Genomic DNA, 26780 nt, shown 5'->3' with positions numbered 1-26780 from the left:
TGCAAGGAAGCTGTTACTCGGCCGCCATCTCAACCTTGTCCTGGGTCTGTTCCTTTCTCCAGCCCCTGCCAGAAGCCGAATGCCAGTCTGAAGTTATTTTATTCTTGGTTCTAAGAGATGTCAGAATGTATAAGCCACTTCCACACCCTTTAGAGGTAGGTCCAGCTCTGAACATTATCAGTGAATACAATGGCAATGTGTGAGTGTAATGCTTTGTATGGAAGATAAGGTTTTTTAAAGCATCAAACAAAGAGGAGCTCTTCCAGTCTACTCTGCTATTCTGATTATTTCTTTACCCTCCTCCAAACTCACTGTCATTGAAATGATGTAAGAAATACCCAGGCCAGACAAATCCAATACAACATTTGAAAGGTCAGCAATAGACAAAGGCATGGAGAAAATTCTGGAAAATGTAAAGCAGAAGACAGATGGACATCAGAAACAGAGAGAGAAATGTCTCAGAGAGGAGAAGGCAGTACCTCCTAAAAAGTGTTCCTTCCACCAAGAATGCAAGAACTATTCCCACTGGCCTGTGCAGTAGAGCTGGGCCCAGGCTCCCTGCTAAGGGATCAGCTTTGAGGGTGTAGGAAAGCTGCAGTCATCCCGGGTCTCACCGCTGCCCTCTGTGGAGGGATGAGACCCCTGAGGGCAGCACTGCACACAATGGACAGGGTCTGGGTGGTGAAGAATAGGTGATGCTCCAGGAGATTGGCATCGGTCAATCGGGCTGGAAGGATCCATTCCAAAAAAGCAGCTACGTGAACATTCTAAAGGAGAATGTCCTTCCCTTCACATATGCTCGGGAACCAAGGCTGCTGTAATCAAAATCCCCATCAACTACACAAAGAACAGGAATTTTTATTTGGACCGAGGAAGAAATTCCAGCTACCACTACTGATCAGTTTAGATCTCCGTATCTAAGAGTGAACAGAGTTCTAAACAGGGGATAAAGAGATTTCCAGATATTAAATAGAGGCACCAAAGTAACTACAGAAAACGCAAAGAAAACAAAACTGGCATATTGATACATTGATATTTGAAAACTGTCCTATAAGGGTCCTCATTATTTTTATTTTAGAAAATTTGTAACCATAAAATTAAAGATCTGTTAACATAAAAGAAAAACTGGAATTTTAGAAATGAAAATATTATTACCAATGCAAGTCAATACAAAAAAAGGTAAGGTTCACAAGTAAACAAAGAAAATCCTCAATAAATTTGACTGAATAATAAAATAGAGATGGGCACAGATAAAATTAGTGAGCTGGAAGATCCAGGTAAGGGATTTTCCCTTCATGCACTGCAACCTGCCAAACAGTTGGAGGATGTGAGGACAAAGTTACATGCTACAAATTAGGTTTCTAGTTCCAGAATTCAACATCTGTGCAGCAGGTATTCTAAGAAGGAAAAGAAAGAGAAAATGAGCAAACACTAAACTGAGAAATGGGTTAGATATCATATATGTGCCAAACTGAAATGATAAAATACACCTCACCAGATGCCCTAGTGAAACTTCTGAATTGCGACCTGTGTCAGGTATTATTTTTTAATTCTCAGTATCATCCCTGCTTTTCTCTGTTCTCCCTTGTACCAAATAGACTGAAATTCTTGAAATAATGCTTGGCACATTTCTTCATCAGAAAATTCCTGTTAGACACCAGACAGGCCAGTTTGAGAGTGCTGAAGAGAAGGAGAAACTTTCTCCAGTGACAGCCCCGAGCTGGAACGTGAGTGCTAGCAACAGCAGATGTGGAGTCCTGGAAACAACCACTTTGATGCTGTGGGGACCTGTGGCCATGTGGCAGTGCCAGGACATGGTCCTTCCTGAGCACCTGAAGCCAGCAGCCCCATGTCCCTGCTCTCTGAGTGGCTCGAGAACTTTCAGTCTTCTGGATCAAACCCTTTCCTACGAGAAAACTCAGAAAAGAAGCTGGTTTTCTAACATAACCCTACTTAACGTACAAAAGAGAGGTAAAGAGAGGGTACTAAACACTAACAAGAAAGAATCGTTATCAACACAAAATCAGGTGGGACTGAGATTAGAAATCTAGCTTGCTAGAAATCAGTGAAATAATTAAAAACTTCAAAGATTCTGAATCAAGACCTGTAGCCTATCTAAATTATTATTTAAAAGTGAGAACAACGTAAATGCATTTATTCTCTCTTGCAAGCACTCAGAACGTGGACCACGCTTTTTGAAACAATCTTCAGGGATATACTCTAGTAAAATAAAAGCAAGAATATAATGAAGAATGTAGGTGGCCAAAGAAATCATAATGAACAAAAACACTGTAAAGCAATCTTAATGAGTTTGAATGAATTTTTGATGACATGAAAAACTTGTAAGCAATTATTCATAGTAGATTGAAGATAATTTTGAAAAGAAAACAGATAAGCCATTTGATTTAAACTTGAGAAAAAGGGAAGAAAAGATGTGTGCAGAATCTTTCGTCTTGTTTCAGGAAAATGGGTAAATTAGTTAAGAATTATCCACATTTATATCAAGTATATGTAAAGGTAATATTTGTAGAATAGAAATAGTGTACGGAATCCCTAAAACATGAGAACAAATAAGTTAAAAAAATGTAAGCTTGACCCATCTAGCTAAAGTATGAAGGACAAGAAACAGTCAGAAAAATCAAGCATAGCAATTAGCCCAATACATGTGCGTGCATTTATTGTGAACATTAAAGGGCCATGAGGGGGAGGTTGGATAAAAAGGGGAACTGTGTGCTGTGTAATGGGTAAGAAATGTGTGCAAAGGACTATGACACAGAAAAATTGAAAGATGAGAATGTGGAAAAATAACTGTGTTGCAAATAATTTCAGCAAAAGGTATTAAAAATGAAAAAGGATAGGAAAGAAAAAAGAAAGGAGTCGTATTTTCAAGGAGAAAAAAATACAAATACCCATAAACATGTGAACATACTCTCAAGTCAGGAGGCATATCGTAAATTATGGCAACGAGGGACGCTGTGTTTTACTAATTCAGATTAGTTCCGTAGTGAGTGACAGCAATGGCGGGAAGGAGTGGACACACACCAACTGGGGTTTCTCAAATGTGTTTTGCTGGAGCATTTTTGTAGGTCGGTAAAGCAGCAACACTGAAATTCACAGCATGTGTTCTCTTAATGACGAGCCACTTCCAGGAAATTACCCTGTGGAAATACTAGCCCGAAGCTGCAAACACCCAGGAAGTCGTTGCCGTTTTGTTTATAAGAAGCAGAACCAGCTCAAATTCTCATCAACAGGGTGGTCATCGCATAAACTGTGGTGCAAACAGTAACAGTGGAAACCAGAAAAAGTATCCAGAAACCACATATCCAATAAAGGGATGATAACCACCTCAAATAACTCAATAGCAAAACAAAAATTCAGCTAAAATACAGGAATAAGATCTGAGGAGGCATTTCTGAAATACACCCGCGTCCAACAGGCACCATATGCAGTGTGGGAAGAAATACTCAGCATCACTTATTTTCAGGAGAATGTGAATTTAACCCCAGCGAGCTGTCACCTCACAGCTGTTAGAAGGGTTACTGTCCACAAGACACTGACAGCAGCACAGTCAAGGCCATGACAAAAAGATGGGAGCAGCCACACTGCTGGTGGGGAGGTGTAAGCCACATAACCATATGGAGGACAAATAGAGGCCATCGGAACATTAACACAGAACTACCACGGGACCCAGCAATGCCACGACTGTGACATAGTACGTCAAAAACAAGTCTACTCCCACCCTCATCATGGCATTATTCACAGCAGCCAAGACATGGAACCAACCTGAAGGTCCACTGATGGATGAGTGGCTGGAGGTGAGGCGTGCACACGCTGGAATAGTACACTGTCTCTAAGAAGGAAGCTGGCGTTTGCAGCAGCACAAACGAACCTGAAGGGCAATTATGCTAAATGAGATAATCTGGTTAGGAGTGCAGCCACCTGGCAGCAGAGAAGACTGCAGGGGCTGGAACTTCTCATGCACCTGTGTGCATGGCCCACATTTGGGGATATACGCCCCAAATTAACGCTGTCTGCAGTCTCCCCCTATGAAAGAAAATTGCTCCAGTGTGTGCAAGGTTCCCTGAAGGCCTGCACATTTTCCCATCCTCACCCGCTGGCTGGGATTCCCCACAGCGACTCCTTCCCCGACGCCGCATTTCACGGAGTGCCCTCCACGCCTGTGTGTGTCTTTCTTGCTTGTCCTGGTTCTCCATCAGTGCTGACTTGAGAATAGTCATGAAGGAAGCTGAGATGCGGAGAAGGAGCTGCGGGGCTGCAGGAAGCATGCAGAGAGAGCACGGGCTCCGGAGCTGGGCTCTGCAGGCATGGCCATCCCTGCGGGGCCACTCCCCAGGCGACAGAGGACACGTACCATCTGATATATATATGTATGTGTATATATATATATATATTTTTTTTTTTTTTTTGTACGCGCCCTAAACTGTCAAGGAGATGTGGAGATGCAAACTGTGACTGGCCCCAAGGAGCAAGTGCAGGAGGATGAGGGCAGGAGGGTGGGACCCAACATCTGTGGGGACCGTGACCCATTTGCTGGAAACTAGAGTGCACAGTATGGTGCATGTAGTGCAGAGTCTGCGGCTGAGAGGATCATGTATTTTCTTCAGGTCATGTTCCTTCTTTTGAATGTTAATCAGAGAAACCAGAAAGCTCTATTGCCAAGGCAATCCCCGTGCCGCACTTCTGAGGACACACCTCACAGGACGTGGCTGCTCAGGCTCGTGGACTTGACTTGGGGACAGCAAGCTCCCCTCTAATGAGCAAAGGAAGCATCTTCATAATTGGCCATAAAAGGATGTACCATGCAGCCTCACTGCTATCCAAGCTGTGAGTGAGGCCTGACTCTGGCACAGCGGCTACAGTCTGTCCCTGGGCTGATTTCCACTGGCCGTGTAGTTTGCAAATAAATGTATCCAAGTTATTTCAATCATGTCTGTACAAATGGGCTTTTTTTTTTAAGAAGCTCTTGTTTAAATGCAACTTCATTTCTACACTGGCCAAATTAAAAACATCAGTCCACCCTCCAGTGCTAGCCTACTTTATCATGATTTATATGTGAGAACGTGAGCTTTGCCAAGAAGCACATGACCTCTGCCCACTATTAATAATTGCAGTATGGAGATGAAGTCCATTACACGGGACAACTCTGTATGCGCCTGAGTGTTTTTAAAGAAAAAAAGGATGAGACTGCTGCTTCCCACACAGGGGAGTGAGTGCACGCGGGCTGGCAGATGGGGCTGGCAGCAGGCTCGTGGGGAGAGCGAGGCTTCTGAGTGCTTTCCCAATGGACGCAGTGGGAGCCACTGCTGAGGTGCAGGGCAGGGGTGCTGTGCTAGTAACTGTTTAACCATCAGTCCTCCAAGGGGACAAGCCCTGGTTTATTAGCATTTGCCAATTTCTGAGGTGTAAATACTCCCACCAACTAGCACACCAAAATATGGTATTTTCGCCACATAGGTAAATTTGGCCTTAATAGCCTCAAGAGCATAGACTGTAGAAAACGCATTAAAATAATTAGAAAGTGATTTGTTTGAGGCATGTATTGCCTTTTTAAACATATAATTTACTTAATGTTAAATTTATATAACTTAATATACAATAACGGCTGTGTTTAACAACTGGTTCACAAAATTCCTGAAAATTTAACAACTGGCTCCCACGAGCCCAGGGGTCAGGCCTGGCACACGGCTGCATTGGGGCCATGGTGTGTGTCTGTGTGTGAGTGCGTGTGTGTTTGAGAAAAATAATCTCCTGGACAGAAGACTGCGTCTGAGCACCACGCGATACATTTTAATCTATTTTACCTTTCCTGGGGTCGGGTTGCAGTTTGGCCTGTGCTCAAATTGGCAATCTCGTAGAGGCAGCCATCCTTTCAAGCATGAGCCAACACACCGGGGCCTGTGTCCTCACTGAATCCTCGGAGACTTCAAAATCTATTGTGCGCATTTCTGAGAGTAACTATATCATGCACATTTTTTCCTTAGTATCTAAATCCTTTAAGATGTTCTTGCTTTGGGTAAGATGAAGTGATCCGGAGTGTTATATTACTTTATATCAACTCTGAAACAGAAACCAGAGAAGTTAAGAGACTTGGACTCTTTTCTAAGAGGGGTATTAAACATAAGTTGGGCCTCGAGGAGTGAGTGGTGCGGGAGAAGCTGCAGAGGGATCGGGTCTATCAGGAGCCCTCGCTGGGGCCACCTCTGTGCCCTGCAGTTGCTGGGAGTGGGTGAGGGAGGCAACAAGCCTTGGGTTCTGCATTCCAAGCATCTGACTCCCTTCCCTGCAGCCTGAACAAGATAGGGTAGCAGCTGCCAGCACGTCATGGAGAAAGGCCCTGGTGTGTCTGCTCTGTGGTTACTTGTGGGACGGGATGTGCTCTAGGACAGGCTCATTAACTCTAGTCAGAAGAAGGCAGCTGAGGCCTCTCTGGGCGTAAGTACAGACTGAGACATAGATCCTTCCTGAAGTGAGGGTCCAAGCCCACTTGCAAGATGGAAATGAAGAAACAGCAAAAGTCCATTACTTGGGATGCGCACTAAAGCACAGCAGCTGTGCACACTGGGCCTCACCTCAGGCCCCCTGCTGAGCTCACATCTGGGCCCATGTCAGCGCCCCTGGGGGTGAGGAGTGAGCAGGCCCAGCTCCTTCATGGCCATGCCTCTGTCAGGAACAGGCCTCACGGCTGAATCATGGCTCTTGGCCCAGAGGGAGAGGACGGGGAGGAAAGCCAATCTCATGGAAGGTTTGTAAGGACTTTGTGTCAAAGACTTGCTCCTGGAGGGCTGGCCCCAGGGGAGTGTATGGTCCAGCGGCACCTGCTCCTGTCCAGCTGTGCTCCTCAATGCCCGCACCCCTCTGCACACTCAGGAACGTCAGCCACAGAGGAGGAGTTGGACACGTGACGAGACGTGGAGGGAAGATTTTGGTCTGTGGGTAACATGGAAACCTTGGTCACGACAAGAAGCACTAACATTTGGGGTTCTCTGAGAATATCCAAAATGTAAACGAGTGTCTTTGGATTGTCTGCATTTAAAATAGGATGTTTTGATGTACGCACGCAAACTGAAGTAATTAGTACAGTTAGGCCAATTAACAGACTGGCAATGCCGTTTCTTCACATAGTTACCTTGGTGAGTGTCTGTGCGTGTTATAAGCACCTGAAATTTACTCTCCTAGCAAATCTCTAGGACACGATACTGTGGACTGTAGTCTCCAGACGTAGTCATCTTGTGTCACTGCACGTTTGTACCCTTTGACCTTTATCTTCATCTTCTCACTCCTCCCCCCATGTGGCGACTGTTCTTACTTCTATTACCCTGTATTTTTTTTTTTTTAATTCCACACATAGGTGGGATCGTGGAGTTGTTTTCTTTTCTTTGTGAGACTTCTTTCTCTTAGCAAAGTGTTCTCCAAGTCTGTCCACATTGTCACAAATGGGACAATTTCCTTCTTTTTTAATGGCAAATAATATTTCATTGTGTATGTATATACCGTATTCATTATCCATTCACAGACAGAGGACACTTTGGTTGTCTTGTGAGTAAAGCTGTAGTGGGCGGGGGAGTGCTGCCATCTTTCCAACATTTTACTTCCATTTTCTGGGGATAATACCCAGAGGAGGTATTACTGGGTCATATAGTAGTTCTTTGTTCAATGTTTCAAGTGATACCCATCTTTTTGTTTTTTTTTTTGAAACTGAGTCTTACTTGATAGCCCTTGATAGAGTTCTGTGGTGTCATAGTTCACAGCAACCTCAAACTCTTGGGCTCAAGTGATCCTCTTGCCTCAGCCTCCCGAGTAGCTGGGACCACAGGCACCTGCCATAATGCCCGGCTATTTTTAGAGATGGGGTCTTGCTCTTGCTCAGGCTGGTCTTGAACCTCTGAGCTCAGGCGATCCACCGGTCTCAGCCTCCCAGAGTGCTGGGACTACAGGGGGATATCCATCTTTAACTTAAGCCATGCGTTCAAGAGACATTTTCCTAAAAGCTCTTTAGGTGGGCTGAATTACTGTATGAAGGCCTTGGTTCAGTGTGGTAATTTATAAGTGAATGGCCTCTGGATAGAAGGCTCTGGCAGGGGAGTGGGGCCCAGGAACGCAGTCCCTGCTCTCCCGTGTGCTGAACACAGCAGACATTGTGTGGGCGTGCAATCGATAGTGGAAACAGCTCAGAGCATGAGTACAATTGACCTGCTCAGTGACGGGGTAAAGTGTTCACACGGTACAAGAATAGGGAAAAGTCAATTCCATTTCTGAAAAATCTGTCAGATTAATTAAAATACAGTGTAGTACAGGGAGCTAATTAATACCGCCTCAGCCCCTCTCTCCTTATCTCTGGCTTTTGTTCTCTTCCCCGCATACCAGGTGGGGAGGGGGACAGGCTTGGAGACGCTGGCTTTGCCTGCCACAAAAGTTAGCGCTGGGTTCAGGTAAACTGACACAAACAATTAGTGTCTGTTCCTAGAACAAATAGAAATCAACTAGCTATTAACATTGTCATTTCTAATTCTTTTGAATTACTTGACTGAAATAAAACACAAAAATCAGCAGATCAGTAGCACATAAACCACTTTTTATGACACAATGGATCTTTAAAATTGAGCTGTTTTGTTTTGCATTTTGCCAAAAATAAAAGTAACTCCTAAAGCTGGGCATGAAGACATTTGCAGGAAATATTGAAGCTATGACACCAAATGACCTGAGCGATTACACCGGGATATTCGACTGTTTAGCCTGTCAACCTATGGCCGCGTCTACTGTGGTGTGAACCAGGCTTTATTGGCCAAGGTAGCCCTGCTTCCCAAGGGGGCACTTTTAGGATGAAAAAATATAATCAGAGGGGACCTGCAATAGACGCAAGCTGAGAAGATTCCAAAACGGACCACAGTGGGGTAGGTTGTTTGGAAAGTCTGAACAGAGCCTGTCAGATCATCTGTCTGCAGCAATTACTTTGATAAATTTGCCACACGGTTGCATCTTATCACTGGCATCGTCTCAGGACGCAGTCCCAGGAAGCGAGGGTCCCTGTTTGGGCTCCCTCTCCATGTAAATGAGAAAAAGGGACATGTCTCTTCGCACACAGGGGATTTATTTTTAAAATCTCTCAGAATACTTGCCATCCTCTATCTCCCTCCACAAATCCTGGGACTCCATCTGTTTGTCTGAATGAAAGCTGATCTTTGATTGTTCAGTGTCTTCCTGGCACCTACAGTTCTTTAGCGAGAGCAGGCAGAACGTCACCAGCAGCCACCTCCCCCACGTGAAGTGTCTCCACGGGCACGTTGGCTGCTGCTTCCCATGGGGGCCTGTCTCAGCCAGGAAATCAGAACAAAACTGGAAGGACATTTACCTTCTGAAAGGCCTCGTTCAGATATTGGGTGAAGAAATTAATGTGTTCCTCCAGCGCCTGTGGCTCAAAGGAGTAGGTCGCCAGCCCCATATGCCAGAGGTGGCAGGTTCAAACCCAGCCCCAGCCAAAAACTGCAAAAAAGAAAAAAAAAAAAACAAAGAAAAGAAATTAATGTGTTCCCTGAAAATGTGAAAGAAGGGAGAGGAATTGGTCAACCAAACAGACAGGAAATCATAACCTGGGAAGCTGACCTGTCCCGGAAGGAGCCAGGTCCTGCCCCTGAGGCAGGACGTGGCCCTGATGGTCAGGGTGTGACCTTTAAAATTGTCCTGTTTTGTTTTGCATTTTGCCAGGGTTTAGCACTGATGGTCGGGGGGTGGCACTGATGGTCAGGGGGTGGCTCTGATGATCAGAGTGTGGCGCTGATGGTCACAGTGCCCCAGTGACGCTGGCCGTGTTATGTGGATTATTTTGCTTCATGAAATATTCACATACAGCTGAGCCTTTTAGTATGGTAAACCCTTAAGAATCAAAGAACCAAGTCTTTATTAAATAGAAGGATCTGCTATTTTCATGACAAACTGGCACTTAAAGACAGCACAGAGGGGGCTGCTGAGTAGTGAAGGCCCCTGCTGTGATGTGTTCCCTTACTCATGATGGACACCCTCCTGAGGGGTGGCTTGTTTGTGCAGGAGACGGCAGAACCCAGGGGGGCACAGCAGATCCAGAAGCAGCAAAACCCAAACCTCTGTCCCCACAGCTTACAGGCCATTGCGGGTACTGAGCTGGAAAAGAAACCCTGCCCACCTTCTATCTCAGGCTGCTACTGCAGAGCTGTGTGACCTTGGCCAAGTCACTGAAACCACTACATTTCAGTTTTCATACCTGTAAAGTGAGAATAATAAGAAGCACTTTCTGGACGCGGTGCTGAGAGGATCCAATGGGTGAACGACTATGAATGACCGAGATCAGTGTTGCACAGAGGGCTCATGAAGGAGCTGCCAGTTGCTGAAGATGGAGTCTGAGGAGGGTGCCAAGGAAAGGAAGCCCTGCGTGTTAAGGACACAATGCCCAGTTGTCCAGTCATGGCCTCCTGTCTCAGACAAAACAGGATAGTCAGTCAACTTAGCTGTGGAGCATTTTGTCAGTAGGGGCCATGGGGAAGGAAGGCTGTACAGAAAAGTTCACACTTGAGCTGAAGCTGGGAAAAATAAGTGGATTTTCCAAGCAGACAAGTTGGTGCGCAGGTAATTCCAGCAGAGGAAACGTTCTGAATGAAGGCACAGAGAGTCATAGGGCAGCTCACAAGTACCCCAGGGAACCCAAAGATCTCTCTATTTATCAAGCACATATTGTTACAATCTCATGATCTTGAGTCCATTTTTCTCAGTTCTCAACAGTATAAAAAATAAATAATTTCACATGAAGTGTGTATATCCATCATAAGCACCACCCTTATTTGAAGGATGTTAAAATGTGGGTTGTCCTAGGGAGAATTTAAAATTGAGGAAATGCTGTTTACAGCACAGCCTGCTCCAGGACATCTTGGGGACGTCTAGAATCACCAGTGCTATCCAGCAGCCTGTGTTCTGCAGCCATGTGCCCTGCGCACCACCTGGGGGCTCTGCCCCTGGGATGGGACTTACGAGAGCTTACAAGCACCCACTGTGCTCACCCAGGACCAATGTGGGTGCTTTGGGAGATTCTGGGGAAGGTAACACTCTGCATGTTCTCAACCTTTATTTGGGGAGGAAAATATGCCTTTAATAAAACAGCCAAGAAGAAAACCATGATTGTTTCATGAATGCAGAAAGTATTCTCTGTGCACTGGCGGGTGTACTCCTGGGTGGCCGGGTCTAGACCATGGGGGGAGAAGGTGAGCCAGCAGCTGCTCTCAGAGGGCTCCGAGGCCAGACAGGGCTCTGTAGCACTGCCTGAGTTCAGCCCACCCTGGCCCTAACCGTTTCACCTTGGTCAGACACCTATTATTCTGTTTGCCACTACATATTCTATAAGGACTTTCCTAGATCCTTTAATTTTTGCAAGAAGGTTCCAGTCTTTCCCAGTAAAGAGTTATTTCTTTATTCTTTATAATGATGATATCTCATTTTAGCAAACATTTAACTTCAAAGCATTTTCCCCTGAGTGTCACAGTCAAATCCCCTGCCCAGGCTGGGGATGGTTCACCCTCTTTATGGAGGAGCTGAGCAGAGGGGAACCTCTGGCCTAAGTCATTCTATGGTCTCCCATATTGTTACCCCTCACTACCTGGTGGGAGTTTAGCTTCAGTTCAGGAGTCTCAGAAATCCAGCCAGAGTATCGTAGGAATTTCCAGATGGAGGAGCCGGACCCCTAGAAACACAGAAAGGAGGGCAGTTTGTATCCAGCACCACCTGAGACTGGTCCTGGAGCCAGCGCCATACCTGCCTCGCACCACTCCTGAAGAACAGGCTCCCAGGCCCTTTGACAAATCCCGTTCTCCTTTTATCTCTCTCGAGTTCTTGGCCAGGTCAAGAACTTCCCTGCTCCAAGCCTTTCAGGTAATCTGTCTGCTGTGAGCATAGCCATGGCCGTGCCATTTTGGTAAATTCTAATGAACTGTCCTTTCTCCCCATCATAGGCCAGAAGAATAAAAGTGTCCATAATGCATTAGATTTGATGATAATAATTTGTAATTCATTAGGAAATAGGTAAAATTATGCATTTTCGAGTCTACAAATGCTTTAAGGCTGCGGTTCTCAACCTGTGGGTTGCAACCCACAGGAACTGTATTGAAGGGTTGTGGCATTAGGAAGGCTGAGAACCCCCGCTTTAAGGCCGTATGATTTACCTGTTTCCTTCGGTACTATTTCTCTACCTGCTTCTATTCCTGACTTCTCAATTACCCTTGCATGACTCACTCACTCACTCACCATTACCTCATTCACAAATGTGTCTTCAGCCCAGCCCTGCAGGAGTTGTGACTGGGTGTTGACAATTCAGCAGATGCACCATTAACTGAACTGGGTTATGATGACCTATTCCCACCATGGCTCAGCCAGCTAGGGTGAGAGCTCGGAGCCCATATCTCATTCAGATCCATATCATAAGGGACCAGCAAGGTACCTGGCACAGAGCAGACCCTCAACAATGCCATGTACATGCGTTCTTGGGTGAAAATGCCATGACCACATTTCAGGCCCTCTTGGCACAACCACCTCTCTTGCCATGGCCCCCATCCCACCTCCTATGGACCTTGTCAGGTCTTGACGGTGGCTCTGTTTTTTTCTTTGGCCAGTTCTTTGCTTTCCTGCCTCTGCCCAGCCTGGAATTGATGTCTTGACTGAGAGTCATTAATCTGTGATCCTCTTTGGGCCTGGACCTCTGTCAAGCCACCCAGCTGAGCTGAGGGTGGGTGTTCTACCCCTTAATTTCACTGTTCTACTACCCTTTACAGTCTTCAGCCAAGCTCTGCAGACTGAGGGGCTCGTAGGCTGCCTGGGAATGGGGTGGACCTTGCTCTGCTCTGTCTGGCCTGACAGTGCAGGAGGCCCATTCCTGGGAGTGTCTGCATGTGCCAGGGATGGGCTGGGGCTCTTTACCCCACTGAGTAAGAGAAACTCCCACACAGCTGATCCCAGTTTCCAAGGGCACAGAAAGATCCCAGCACTTGTTCCTGTTGCAAGTTCTGGTAAAGCTCATAGTGTTTGTAGGGCCCATGAAAAAGAAAACAAAGGGGAAATGGGTGCGTGAATTTGAAGATTTTTGAGGCCAGAGTAAATTGATTATGCTTGAATCTGGGGGAGGTGGTGGTAGGGTGGGGTGTCCCAGAGCACCGAACATGAGGAGGACACAGTGGACCTGGCTGGCCCTCTGTCAGCTTCCCCTTCCCAGACTGGGAGCCTGTCCACTGCAGGCCACTTCTCCTGGGGACTGTCACTCTGCAGTGGCACAGAATTCACTTTTCAGAATGTATCTCTGCCTTATCAGGCTATGAATTTTTATTTTCTATGTTGCATATGTGGTGGGAGAGCAGGATTTTGCATTATATGAAGTTTAATATTCTATGGGAAAATGTAAGAAGAAATGAGGATGTGTTTAAATTACATGTAAGAAAGAGCTGAAAACGTAAGATGGGCAAGTGTAGCGTTGGTGTAGTTCTGGGTATGTTGCATTGAAGAAAACACATTTTCCACCATTGTTTATACTTTTTGACCTTTTGGTCTTCACTTTGCTGATGAAATTGATTTTACGAATATCCATTTGTCAATGCAGGGTGTACTAGCAAATGTAGTGGGGTCTGGTGTTCTGGTTCCTTTCTTTTATTTTGGCTTTTTTTCTTTTCATTTCTTCATTTATTCAACTGAGGGGATCTTTGCTTGTTCCCTCAAGCAAAGTCCATCCACATGGGCTGTCCACACCTTAGTAAGCCTCTTACCAAGTAGATCAAGGGTCCCTTAAGCTCTTCAAGGGCAGTGACTTTGGGACCACTCTCCCCTTCCCACTGGCATTTAAAACAAAGCTGGAACAGAGCAGGTGAGTAAGACACAGCTGTGGATACAGGTGGATGGCTTGCCAAGCCTGGCCTCAGGAATAGAAGAAGAGCTCCCCAGGTAGAGAGGAGAAGGCAGCTCCCCTGACAGACAAGGCAGCAGATGGGAAGGCAGTTGAACATTAGGACGTGCAGGATGGTTAGGGAAGAGAGAACAGTCACCTGGCTGCTGCTACTGGTCATCTGGGTCATATTTGGCAAGTGACCACCTGTTGGGCCTGCACCAGGCACGTCAATCTTGGTTAGAGGGAACTTTGTGTTTTGTTTTTTCTCTGAAGACAATCAACATCTATGATACAAAGCTAAAGCCTGAAAATTTTGAGAATTGGAATTTTTTAGTGTCTTTTTTTAAGGACTAATGAGTCCCAGAGTTCAATTGCCTTGCATCACTTGCACAGTTGCTCAGTTAGTTCTCACTCTGGAAGGATATGTGAAAAGATGTGGTTGTAATGGATGAGAGTGAAAAACACCTCTGTGCTAGACAGAGATGTTGACATAATACTGGTGTTCCCAGCTATTAAAGCAGTATATTTGGGTAGGGAATTTTAATTGAAGAAATATAAAATGTTCATTGGTATAATGTGCATATTAATTTAATATAATGTGAATAAGAAGTCACTTGAGAGAGAAGCTGGAAACAGCCCCTGTAGGGTGATTTCCATGACAGGCAACAAAGGCAGAGTCTTATTAACCCATTGGAAGGAGATTTCTGTGGCCAACAGAGAGTCTAGTGATGGCTGAGGTGGCCAACCAGGACACACACAGCTCTCTGCTGGGCCTCCTATGTCTCAATTAAGGACAATGTCAAATAACAAAAAAAAAAAAAAAAATCAAGACATAGCTAAGAAACCTCAAGGGACTGAGCTGGAAAATGGTAGCCAATTCTTACCCTAACGCCCTTAAAAGGGAAAAGGCTGTTCTGTTAAGTTAAGCTTCTGATTCAACCAGAATTCTTCTGCACCAGAGAGGGATCGTATTTTTAAAGTAATAATACAAACGACAACAGAATAAAGATGTGTAGCCCCCAAATTATGTGAAACCAAAGCTACTCTGAGAAAAATGTGCTGATTTCTCCACCTATAGTACTATTCATGCATTGTTTTCTATAAAATGAAAACAAAGTTACATATATTTGTTATAAAATACTACTATCCACAACTCCTTCTGGAAACATCAAAAAAACACTCCAGACTCAGAGACCCTGGTTGTCCTCCTAGTACTTCCACTCTCAGCTCTATAAGCAGGAAATGAGCATCTCTGGAAGGAGGAAGGAGGCAGCTCTGGGAGCAGGAAGAGAGCAGCTCTGGAAACAGGAAGTAGATAGTTCTGGAAGTAGGAAATGAGCAGCTCTGGAAGGAGGAAGTGGGTAGCTCTGGAAGTAGGAACTAAGCAGCTCTGGAAGGAGGAAATAGGTAGCTTTGAAAGTAGGAACTAAGCAGCTCTGGAAGGAGGAAATAGGTAGCTCTGGAAGGAGGAACTAAGCAGCTCTGGAAGGAGGAAGTAGGTAGCTCTGGAAGTAGGAACTAAGCAGTTCTGGAAGGAGGAAGGAGGTAGCTCTGGAAGGAGGAAGTATGTAGCTCTGAAAGTAGGAACTAAGCAGCTCTGGAAGGAGGAAATATGTAGCTCTGGAAGGAGGAAGTAGGTAGCTCTGGAAGTAGGAACTAAGCAGCTCTGGAAGTAGGAAGTGGACAGCTCCAAAAGCAGGAACTGAGTATCTCTGGAAGGAGGAAATGGGCAGCTATGGAAACAGGAAGTGGAAAGCTCTGGAAGGAGGAAGTGGGAAGGTGGAAGGAAAAAGCAGGCAGCTCTGGAAGTAGGAAGTAAGCAACTCTGGAAGGAGGAAATGGGCAGCTTTGGACACGGGAACAGAGTAGCTTTGGGAACAGGAAGTGAGCAGTTCTGGCAGGAAGAAGTGGGCAGGTCTTGAACCAAGAAGTGGGCAGCTCTAGAAACAGGAAGTAGAAAGCTCTGGAAGCAGGAAGTAGACACTGCACCTGGTTTTTTCTTACCACAAAGCTGGGCTCAGCGTTACTGGTAATAGATGGTGGCTTACCCCAGCTTTTCTATCCTCACATAAGGGGTGGGAGAGCTGTGAGCTCTTTCTCTGCCTTACTCTGACTATTTTACCAAGCAATCAGATAATTTGAGATATGGTTTCTTCTCCTGAGCTAATTTTTCATAACTTATCTGAAACAGCATTTTTTCTAGAATGATTTATCTTATATTCATTTGCACATTAAAAGTTACCAAATAAAGGACATTTGGATCAATTTCTAAACATTCCCATCCGTGCATAAATCCCATATTTTTGCCAGCACAATGACTAAGATAAGTATTTTAATATTATAATTTGCTCTAAACATCTCACAAAGCTCACATGTAAAGGACTTTCTCTGCACATGCTTTGCGTTGGACTCTATGTTGATCAGCAACATCTCATGATGGCTAGGGCTAAAACACCCTGCCTACACTTTTGGCTTAATTTATACCTACTAACACGGATGTGAACATGAGGTGCTTCTTGAACATGAGGTGTTGCTGCCTTTCTGGTTGCTTTTTCAAATTTATCTTTTCCAACTGTTTTGTTAAGGGCTCATTTTGCATTTTTAAAATTATTCTGGGCATTACTTTTTCCTTTGTGTGGATTTTTCCCCCTAAATATAATTGTACTTTATTTATTCATTTATTTTCTCTCACTATTAAGTATCTTGAGAGTAGGACAAATGCCTTACATAGTTAAAAAAGGTCGTGGAACCCCATGGCTAACCCTATTCCTTTCTAAGAATGAGCCCCATGGCTCATTCTTAGAAAGGAATAGGGTTAGTGCTTAAATGGCTGGAGACTCCTGTAGGGAAGGTTAGGTTGCAGGACCCAGTCAGAAAATGGGCCATGTTTTAACTGTACACCTTCCAGTTGGTTGCTCTGCTGCCACGCGAAGATGAAGGCCTCAATGATCAGACCCTGGTTTTTGAGTGATAGGTAAGGCTGGTTTCATGGGCATGCAACCTATGAAGTCTCACGGGGTCCCATGCTAAGAGAGGCTACACATTTCACTTATTTATTGTCACCCTCTTGAAATTCTTAACAACTTTTTAAGAAGGGGTCATGTTTTCATTTTGTATGGATTTTGCAAGTTAGTTTGACCATCACTGTGGATCTGCCTTCCCCATTCTTTTAACACATTTTCATACCCTTAGGTAGGACATTTTACGTCTAATGAAGTCTTAGCATTACATGAACCCAAGACATAGGATATTCCTAGAAACTCAAGGGTCACTTTCAATGCAAAGCTTTTCCTGACTCAGATGGGCCCTGCCATTTACTTCCCCGTGGATGCTTGATGGTGGGTATCTCGTTACACATCTGTTTTCTCAAAGGAGATTGTGCCTCCTTGAAGGCAGGAACAAATCTGATATTCACACTATCACTGAGCCGGGTATCCCTTAGGTGGGTGTCATTGACACAAAGAAGAATCTACTCTGTGGGAGGACAACGATGTGTGTATGTGATGAAGTAGAAGGGAAATCTGTTAGCTCGATTGCCCAGGAGGCTCCAGCCAGCCCAGGGTGAGCAGCCGGAGTGCAGCCAGGTGCCAGCGTCACCCTGCTTGGTGCACAGCCATGGTGGACTGTCAAGATGTAAGTGACTGATGAGGGACTACACCAAACTCACCACCCCAAATAGCACACTCTTTCAGAGAAGCAAGGCTTGATTCTTTTCTTCATTATCTCATGTTGTATTTTATTCAATTCCTTTTTCTTGAGCTTTTTCTCTTCCATCAAGTGATGATGAGTGATGATGAATTCTTTGGTGACCTACTTTGTCCTCAACTTCACAGAGAGAGACTCTGAGAAGATGCAGGACCTAAGAGCACTACTCATAAGGCAATTGCAGCCAACTACCTGGAGGCATGTGGTTAGTATTCATGCATTTACTCAGCAAATATTTATCCATTGTGGAGCATGATCCAGCACATGGCTGGGCTGTGAGTCTAGTGGGTGATCAAGAAAGAAGCAGGAGTTAAGATGGAGCCTAGAAAGCATTAAGACAATGGCCCAATAGATAGGTGATGGGGCTCCAGGGTCGGGTTTATGGGGATCAGGAATGACTTAGAAGAAATGGCATCCATGCTGAGTGAGGCCAGGTCAGGAGAGTAGAAACAGGTGTTGGGAGTGGGGCATGGGGCCTGGAGTCTGGGAGGGCACGATGCATTCCAAAGCCTCTAAGTCAGTGGCTCTCCCGTCGCGACCCACAGAAACTGTATTAAAGGGCCGCGGCATTAGGAAGGTTGAGAACCATGGCTCTAAGTAGTGGCTTCATGATGGGTTTAGAAGGTAAGAAAGGCAGGAGGGCGTCAGGGGCCAGCGAGGAGGGCCCCGCATGCCTCAGGAAGGGCTGAGTTGTCTATGTCTGATGGAAGATGCAACAATTTCCTCTACTGGGGGCTCCACTAGCTTGGGTACGTGGTGACCTCTCCATCAACATTCCCTCATTTATTCTTCAAAATGCAGTCCATCCTGAGCATGTTAACCAAGGACCTCTTCTCTCCCATGAGCATTTTACACTTTTTATTTTGAAATTCCGTTAAGAGTGCAACACACACTCAGCATCCAGTTTCTTCTGAAGTGAGCATCATAGGTCACCATGGGGAGTTAACATCAGTACAAGATTAATTAAACTACAAAGATAGTTCCGATTTCACTGATTTTTCTACTAATGTCCTTTTTCTGTTCCAGGACACAATCCAGGCCAGTGCTTTGGATTTGGTACTCCAGGTTGTTCATCCTAGTTTATTAATGAAGCCGTGTGATCTGCTGCACAGCTCCGGCTTGAAGGAGGGTAGCCACCAAATTCCAGGGGTAAGGGAAAGACTCCTAGGGCAGGAGTCACCTAATAAAAATATTACTAAAAAATGACTAAATATGTATATATGCAAAAATACATTTAAGGTTGCATTATACATACACTGAAATGTGTGGGAGTGTGTGTGTAGGGTCCTCACTCTCCCCGGTGTGCACCAGCTTCACCTAGAGCTGTGCTGGAAAATGCAGCTCCTGGAGCCTTTGAACAGCCACATTTCATCCATAGCAGCCACCCTGTCTCCTGAGGAGCTGGGAAAAGGATCTCCAATTCTATGTGTTTGGGAGGTGACTTTGTTGGCAGAGATTTTCCTGACTCTGCAAAGGATCCAAATTCAGGATGAAACAGACTTTGCAGTGTCGGGAAGCCTGTGAGCTTGGGAAACACGAGGCTCTGGAGAGCTCAGTGTTTGGCCCTGGTACGTAGCAGCAGAGCTAAAATTTGAACTGGTATCTACTGCCTCACACTCTGCCGCACCTGCTTCACTTGTCCTCCCAGGAAGAGAGGACATCGTTAGCTCCATGAAGAGGAAAGCAGATGCAGAGGTCACCACAGTAAGGGGTGCCAGGGGAGGTTCTCCAGAGTGATGAGGCGTCCTCACCTGCCTGCCTCTGGCAGCTGGGGATCCCCAGAATTCCCTGAAGTCACCCCAGAGCAAGTCACAGTAGGGGCTTCTTCCGTCCTGTCTCCTGAGAAACTGGCAAAGTGTCTGTGACACATCTCATGGGTCAGATTCCGTGTCCAGCAGCACTGGGCACAGAGCTGCAAAGCAATGGAGACTGGGTTTCAGAACAAGAGGGCTGAGGACCTCTGGGGAAGAAGCCACTGGTGGGAAGGGAAGGGGATCACATGACCCAAAGACTCACTGGTGTCCTCTCATTTTGACATTCTCCTATGTTCTCCCATTCCTAATCAAATGCATTATCACATAGTTGAATTACCATATCAGGTGGAAATTCACTTTTACTGATACAATTAAAAGACTGGTAAATAGTGTATCACAAGCAGCTTGGAGTCACATTGAAAATGTGATAGTAATTGATGTGATATTCACATGATCTGACAGAAAATTGATTGTTTTAATCATCTCCAGGGGAGCTCTCTGCCTGCCTCTTCTGGCTGCCCCACGTCAGCCACGCGTTGGGCAGCAGAGGTGCCTGTCTATTTGAGTGTAGGGTCAGGACGCATTGAGTGAGCGGTGGGGAAGAACTCAGCTCTGGGGTCAAGGGCAAGGTGGTGACTCCTCCCACCCACCACGTGGTTCTGTGCCTCATTCCCATGCAGACATATTTGCTGGTCAGGAAATTTTTCACTTAAATTAAATAAAAATGCAACAACAACAAATCCACGGGTCTGTTGGACAATCAGTACAGATATTCTGGCACATAAAACTAGATAAAGGTAGTACATTGACCTTCCAGTAAAGCCACTGAATGATACCTGTATTTTCACATCTTTATGAACGATCTTTGCAGTATCAGTAAATCCAACTAAAAACATTCACACAAGCACTAGACCCGGAAATGGGCCATCTCTCCACAAGGTAGGTGCATTATTAATTTCTTCACAAAGTATCTGAACAAGATTTTTCAATTAATTTTTTCCTGTTGTGTTTGCCTCCACCTGACACCACAGATGTGATGTTGTCTTTTTCACAGCTGGAGACCAACTAACATGGCCTCTGGGATAATGCGAATATGTCAAGCAACAAGGAATATGGCATTTAAAGCACAAGGATTCCTCTATTCAGGACGAAGCTCTGCCCTTTCCTCATGCCCCTTTCCTGGCTTGTTCAGATGAGTGTCTGCAATTTCTTGACCTACCAATTAGTTCCTGAATGAGCAGGTCGGAAAACCACCCCATGTCACATCCATGGCTAATACCCCACTTGTGGGACCTTGACCCCAGCCAGCCTCTTCACGGCACTCTGTGTGATGAACAGTTCCATGCCAGGCTAATTGCAGTTTGTGTGTTAATCCCCACTCGGGCTTTCTCTGTTGACTCTGGTGCCATCTCAGACGCTGATTATCTGTGGCCTGTGTGCGTGAACGTGCACACGTGTGCTCCCGCGTGCAGGCATGCTGAGCCTCTCTGGGTAGGAGCCACTCTGACCTGCAAGAACAGCTGTGAGTGTGACCCTCATCTCTACATCTATCTGTACCATCGGCTTACTTCCCGTGATTTAGTCTACACCTGTGATTCTGTCTATATAATGTGTAATAAAATGGTAAGGAAAATAAACATGCTCCAACTGATTGCTTTGCCTTATAAAGGCAAAAAACTAAGCCAATTGCTTGAGTCTCATTTACATAAAAATTAAATTTGACCTAATTGTTCTGTTTGTGTAAACAGTTGGTAATGATGACTCAGCCTGGTCATCCGTATTGGTGCTGGTGGATTTCGTCTGAAGCTGCCCCCAGCGAGGCCCTCACCTGTCACTGTGCTTCCTACAGCCTCACGGCGAGCTGTTTCCTGAGTGGAACGAGTTCAATAATGTGGGTGAAAAAGGTGAGACGTGTTGGGGTTTTATGAAGTGTTCTCCTATGTTTGATTTACATTTCTGCATTTTTAACTCTTAATCTAGAAAGGTATCTATTCATATTTTAAATTACTTATTCAGTTTAAAACAGTTTGTTGAGAATCTCATCTGAACAATAACCCTCAAAGCTTCATTCATTCATTCAACAAATAGTTGAGAGAGCTCTGTCTGGAGAGCTTTCTGAACCTCTTTAGAAAAAAAAAAAAAAGTGTCCTTCCCAGCCCTTGAAGAGTGCTACTGCCCGTCAGACAGCAAACCCAGCACACATGTGTGCTGAGGCTTCAGTGCGGCACGTTCTCCAGCTAAATGACACCCACTCACCAGCCTCAGAGAGGGGAGGATGCCGATTTTAGCTTCCAGAATTGACGAGTGTCTGCTGGCCTTGCTAACAGTGAAACTGAATTGAAGACCATGAATGTCCCTGCTGCTAGCAGGAGCATGCTGCTCAGTGTCCTGGGAGCTGCAGCCTCCTCCCCCACCCTGTGTTTCCCCTGCTGAATAGAGAGGCCCCCTGTGTGCGGGGGCTATGGGCACCAGGGGTCCGTGGCGAGTGAGAAAAGTCCCTTCCACCTGGTCTGCAAGGCAGAGGAGCAACAGCAGGATGAAACTCTGTGATGAAAATTTAGTTTAGGGGCCTACTTTAGCTTGGAGGGTCAAAGAAGATCCCTCTCTAGATGTGACTTTGAAGCTAAAATCAAATGAGGATGAAGAACCAGCTTTGCAGAAACATAAGCAAGAGCACCCAGTGAGTAAAGAACGGAGGATGGAGCGTAAGAGGCCCCTGGCTCCCCGGGGCCAGCAGACGAGACAGCAGAGACTTGGGAAAGCATTTGTGTTTTTTAAATGATGATAGAAAGTCAGTGGAGGGTTTTAAGTGGGAGACTAGTATGGCTAGTTTAAGGTGCTAAAAGTTCCTTCTAGAGGAGAGAGTGCATACTGGGGGGGCAAGGAAAAGCAGGAAGAGCCTTCAGAAGATCCAGCTACATTTGCAGTTGAAATTTCCTACTGACCCTCTACTGAGCTCTTAGCTAACGACATCCTCTGCTTGCTTACACAAAGTCCCCACCGACCCTCAGCCCGTGGTGTGGTCGGTCAGTCCAAAAAGCTGTGACCACCTCGCGGGGCCCAGGAGAAGGCACGTGCCAGTTGCAGAGGAGGGGCAGGCTCGGTGTCTGTCATGCAGGGCGCGCCGTGTCCGCAGCAGCAAGCTGGAAGACACGGGGTGAAGCCTTCCTACCGCGGAAAGGAACCCGCTCTCTGTGAAGCAGAGGACTTTGCTCCTAAGATGCCAGCACAGCTGTAAATGACAGCAAAAACATTGCAGTGACTTTCTCTTAGCCAGGAAAGTCAACCCAAAGTCATCATAGCAAGAAATTGCTTTATGCTGAGAGCAGTATACAGTGACGGTTGGAGTGTTTATGACCCCAGCCCTCTTCAGAAGCTTCGCCGAACCTTCAGAATTCGTGGAGACAGATGCAGGTTTGAGTGTGACGGTGAACTTGTATTGTTTCCTGTAGACTCAGCATCCAGCCCACCCTGCCTCTCTCTGGGGGCTGCTCTCCTGGGAACACCACCCCCAGCCCCCACCCTCTGAGTAAAGCAATGGTCTGAACAGTGAATGTGAGACCCAGCGGGGCCCGGCCCAGGCCCTGTGGCAGCTGATGGGCAGGAGAACCTGTCTCTCGGCTGAACTCTGAGGCTGCACATTCAAGGCTGTTCTTGGCCAGCTCTCCTGCCATGTGGAGTCTGTCTGTCTACAGAACAAAGTCAAATGGACACAGAAGAAGAAATGGAAAACAGATGTGACGAGACAGAGAGAGAAAGAAAGGGGGAGAGAGAGGAATCCTGGAGGCCCAGACTCCCTTGTTCTGGTCCTGGGGTCCCTGCTTGCTACAGTTTTTTCAATCTGTAAACTAATCCTGTCTTCCTTCTCTGCCAGGAGAACTAATAAATCCATATTTTGCATAAGTCATTTGACATGGGTGTCAGTCACCTGAAATGAGAATAGCTCTCACTAATGGCAATTGTTATTCATGTTTTGTGAAAGCTTGGATCTTTCTGTGTTTCGGAGATGCCAAGCACTGGGCCAGTCCCACCTCCCCATCATTGGTTCATCTGGATAAGAGAAATTCAGTACGCTGGCTTCCTCCAACTCAGAAAACTGCCTTCAAACACCACCCTTGACTCCTCTAAAGTCATTTTGCTCGTTGCACCTGTACTAAACATCAGTCAGAATCAGGGTGGGTGACTCGAGCTGATCAGAACAGGGCCGCGTCCTGGGCAAGCTCTGCCTTCTGCCTTATCTCCCAGCACAATTCTCTGTGACTCCTAGGCAGCCCCTGCCTTTCTGAACCACGCTGACCGGCTTATTTCTCCAGATGTTTTGTGATCTCATCTCTTATTAATGTCTCGAGGACTTTGCCACATGGGGTCAGACAGACTGTCTCCCGCTTGCTGCTTGTCATCTGCTCCCTTTCTTAAAGACCGGACTTCGCGATTCTTCAATCTGTCAGGGTCTTTCCTTTCAAGAGCAATCCTCTAAAAAAATTCATTATTGAATGAATAATCACCTTATGAATGATTACATACTGTTTAACTAATATTTAACTTTAACTAGTCCTGTGACACCTTGCTTGTTTTTGGCCTTTCTGTTATAATACTCAGACCCACCTTTTGTTCACTTTGGTCCGAGCGCAGTTCTCAATCTGGCAGTTCTCCTGCTGCTGGAGTCCTGGATGAACCAGCCACACACACAAAGTGACACCCTTTGGGCAGCCTTTTCCCCCCACAGAGCTGAGCTTCCTTTTGTGACCTGTTGCAGTCCAGACAGAAAACCAGGGAAGCACAGTGCACATGCATGGACACACACACACACAGCAAGTGCATTTGCAGTCGGGCGCTCAGTGGTGGCTGGAATTCCAATCTGGGGTCTTTCTCCTCTTTTAACGTGGCTGTGTTCCGTCAACCCTCCAATACACCACTGGGGAAATGTGCTTCTTTGTCTGAACACCTTCTACCTGGAAGTGCAGTCTGGAGAGTAACTGTGGTTTCTCTTGACGCATGAAGACACGGCCTTGATGACATGGTGCCTCAGTCTCCCCACTCGACACCCAAATGCAAGCCTGGAACTCTTCAACTGGTTATCTACTTCCTACCAAAATGTGTGCACTTTAAATGAATATTTTGCCTTAAAAGAATCATCTCTGCCAAGGGGAAATGAGACTCACAGTGAAAGCAACCTCCACACTCAGCAGCACCTCTTTCAGTAACAGGGAACATCCGTTTCCGATGCCAGAGATCACTTGTCATCACCTTCCAGGTACTCAACTTTTTTTGAGCCAAAGATATATTTCTAGAAACCAAAAAAAGGTGTTTTTAATTTCCATTCAAGACATAATAAATCTGGAAAAACACAAGGAGTTTAAAATCAACAGCATAAGGAGAAAGAGCACCTCCAGGCACTGGGCACTGGTGGACCCTTGCCTTCCTTCCCAATGTGATCCTGCAGAAAAGGGCAATCCATAGGCCCCGGTGACCTTTCCTGCCTCTGGGGCCAGGAAGAATTGCCCATCTTTGAAACATCCCGACACCCGTACCATCTTCCTAAGTTAACAACCCACTGATTCTTTCAGGATCATGGTTCTAGCAGCATCATTCAGAGTATGCAAGAAAGATTTAAATTCCAAACCTTCCCATTGGAAACCAAATTTAGGTAATAACCACCAAAACCTGGCAAAGAGACCCCTGGTTATTTCCACCTGTTGAATTTTTTTTCCCTCCATAAAACCATTATTCTAACGAGAGGTGCATTTGGCTGGTTCCCTAGTGACAAGGCCAAGTCACAGGTAAAGAGACCACAAGATGTTCCTATCAGTAGTGTGGGAATACTGGCAATTCTTCATAAGGCCAAGTAGCTGTGAAGGACGAGCTTTACTTACTGAGACTAATTAGCTGTGACCTTCCTGGAAGCAACAAAAACATGCCATTTGTTCTCAAACCTCAGCTACTCAGTGGAAATCTTTTTCCTAAAACTTTCGGTGGTGTTATCTGAACCTCAAAAATCCACAGCAGACAAGTGTCCCCTCCCTCCAGAGTGGTGCAAGGTGGAGGCAGGTCTTTATTTGGTTTGCAGAAATAGAGAAATTCTGCCTCAGACTGTCTGCCTGCTGGTGAATCAGCCCCAGCTTGCTTCCTGCTCCTTCACAGAACCACGCTTCAGGTTACCATGTGCTGTGGAAACTGGAAAACATCTCCACTCCTGTGTTTTCTAAACCGAGTCATTTTGAGGCTTTTTTTCATGCCTCTACCGCATGGACAGATTGTCAGCTTAATTAGCCTGCCTTCTAGTCACTAATATGCCTTGGATATCAGATCTGAGGGGGGAGAGCCAAAGCAGGCCCTGATCACTTAAAACACACAGCTCACACAGGCACTTGAGCTGCGATTTGGTGTTATTTACTGTCTGAGTTTTATTTATCTGATACCTTTGTGCTGGAGCTATCATTCTTTTGTTTGTTCGTTACTAGTCCTTGAAAAGACGTGTTTTTGAAGCCAATTCTGCTTTTCCCTAAGAATTTACAGCATCCATTGCCTAAAACGAGGACTAAATGGCCTCCTGTTTTGCAAGGCAGCGTGGTCATTAGGAGCCGGGGAGGCTCCTGCGACTCAAGCCACAGCCTTGTCACCATCAAATCCGTGCCGAGTTTTCTGTTCTTTGGAGAGCAGCTTTCTTTCCTTGGTGATTGTTGCTGTAATTACACAAATGATCTGCTCCACTGTCACTTCTAGTCAAAGGTGTCATCTAAAATTAAAAGTTCGTGTAAAATCTAGAGATACAACTTTTAAGAAGACGGTGGAGACCTGATCTGATTTTACAATGTTTCTCTTAACCCCTTCTGTGCCTGTAGCTACGATATGAAATCATGAGGGGCGATTTCCCTGGCCCAGGTGCCTGGCAGGTATCTGTCCGCTTGGGCTGCCATGACAAAGCACCACTGACCTGGAGTGACAACAGGAATTCACTGTCTCCCGGTTCTGGAGGCTGCAGCCTGAGATGAAGGTGTTGGCAGGGCTGGCCTCTCCTGAGGCCTCTGTCCTGGACCTGTGGATGGCTGCATTTTCCCAGGGCCTTTCCTCTGTATATATGTCTGTGTCCAAATACAGACATATACAGACAAAAAGAGTTTTTACTCTTTTTGTAAAAACATCAGCCATGTTGAATTGGGGCCGATTCTCATGACCTCGGTCTACCTTAATTACCTCCACAATCACCCTCTCTCCAAATACACTAACGTTCTGGGATACGGGGAGTTAGGACTTCAGCATAGGGATTTTGAGGGGACCTGGTTCAGCCTATAACAATGTCTCACTACCCTGTTAGGTGAACAGGAGTCCAATGGGAACAAGTAACATGAAGGTAGAATTTTCTGGAGGGGATCTCTGTTTTTGATGGAGCCAGCCACACAAGGTGACAGGGGACT

General features: G+C 45.8%; 1 long non-coding RNA gene across 1 annotated transcript in view; it reads left to right on the top strand.

Moving 5' to 3' along the window:
* LOC128582122 (uncharacterized) overlaps positions 1–24551 on the top strand; it is a 41035-nt gene extending 16484 nt beyond the window's left edge. Inside the window, exons 4-6 of the long non-coding RNA XR_008378993.1 lie at positions 17740–17816; positions 18638–18760; positions 20420–24551. This is a non-coding gene — a long non-coding RNA (uncharacterized LOC128582122). The remainder of the gene's footprint in view (positions 1–17739; positions 17817–18637; positions 18761–20419) is intronic.
* Positions 24552–26780: the final 2229 nt, after the last annotated feature.

The sequence above is a fragment of the Nycticebus coucang genome, chromosome 3 (assembly GCF_027406575.1).
Source record: "Nycticebus coucang isolate mNycCou1 chromosome 3, mNycCou1.pri, whole genome shotgun sequence".
NCBI classification, from domain to species: Eukaryota; Metazoa; Chordata; class Mammalia; order Primates; family Lorisidae; genus Nycticebus; species Nycticebus coucang.
The sequence above is the reverse complement of the archived record's forward strand: the minus strand, read 5'-3'. Positions and strand labels throughout refer to the sequence as shown.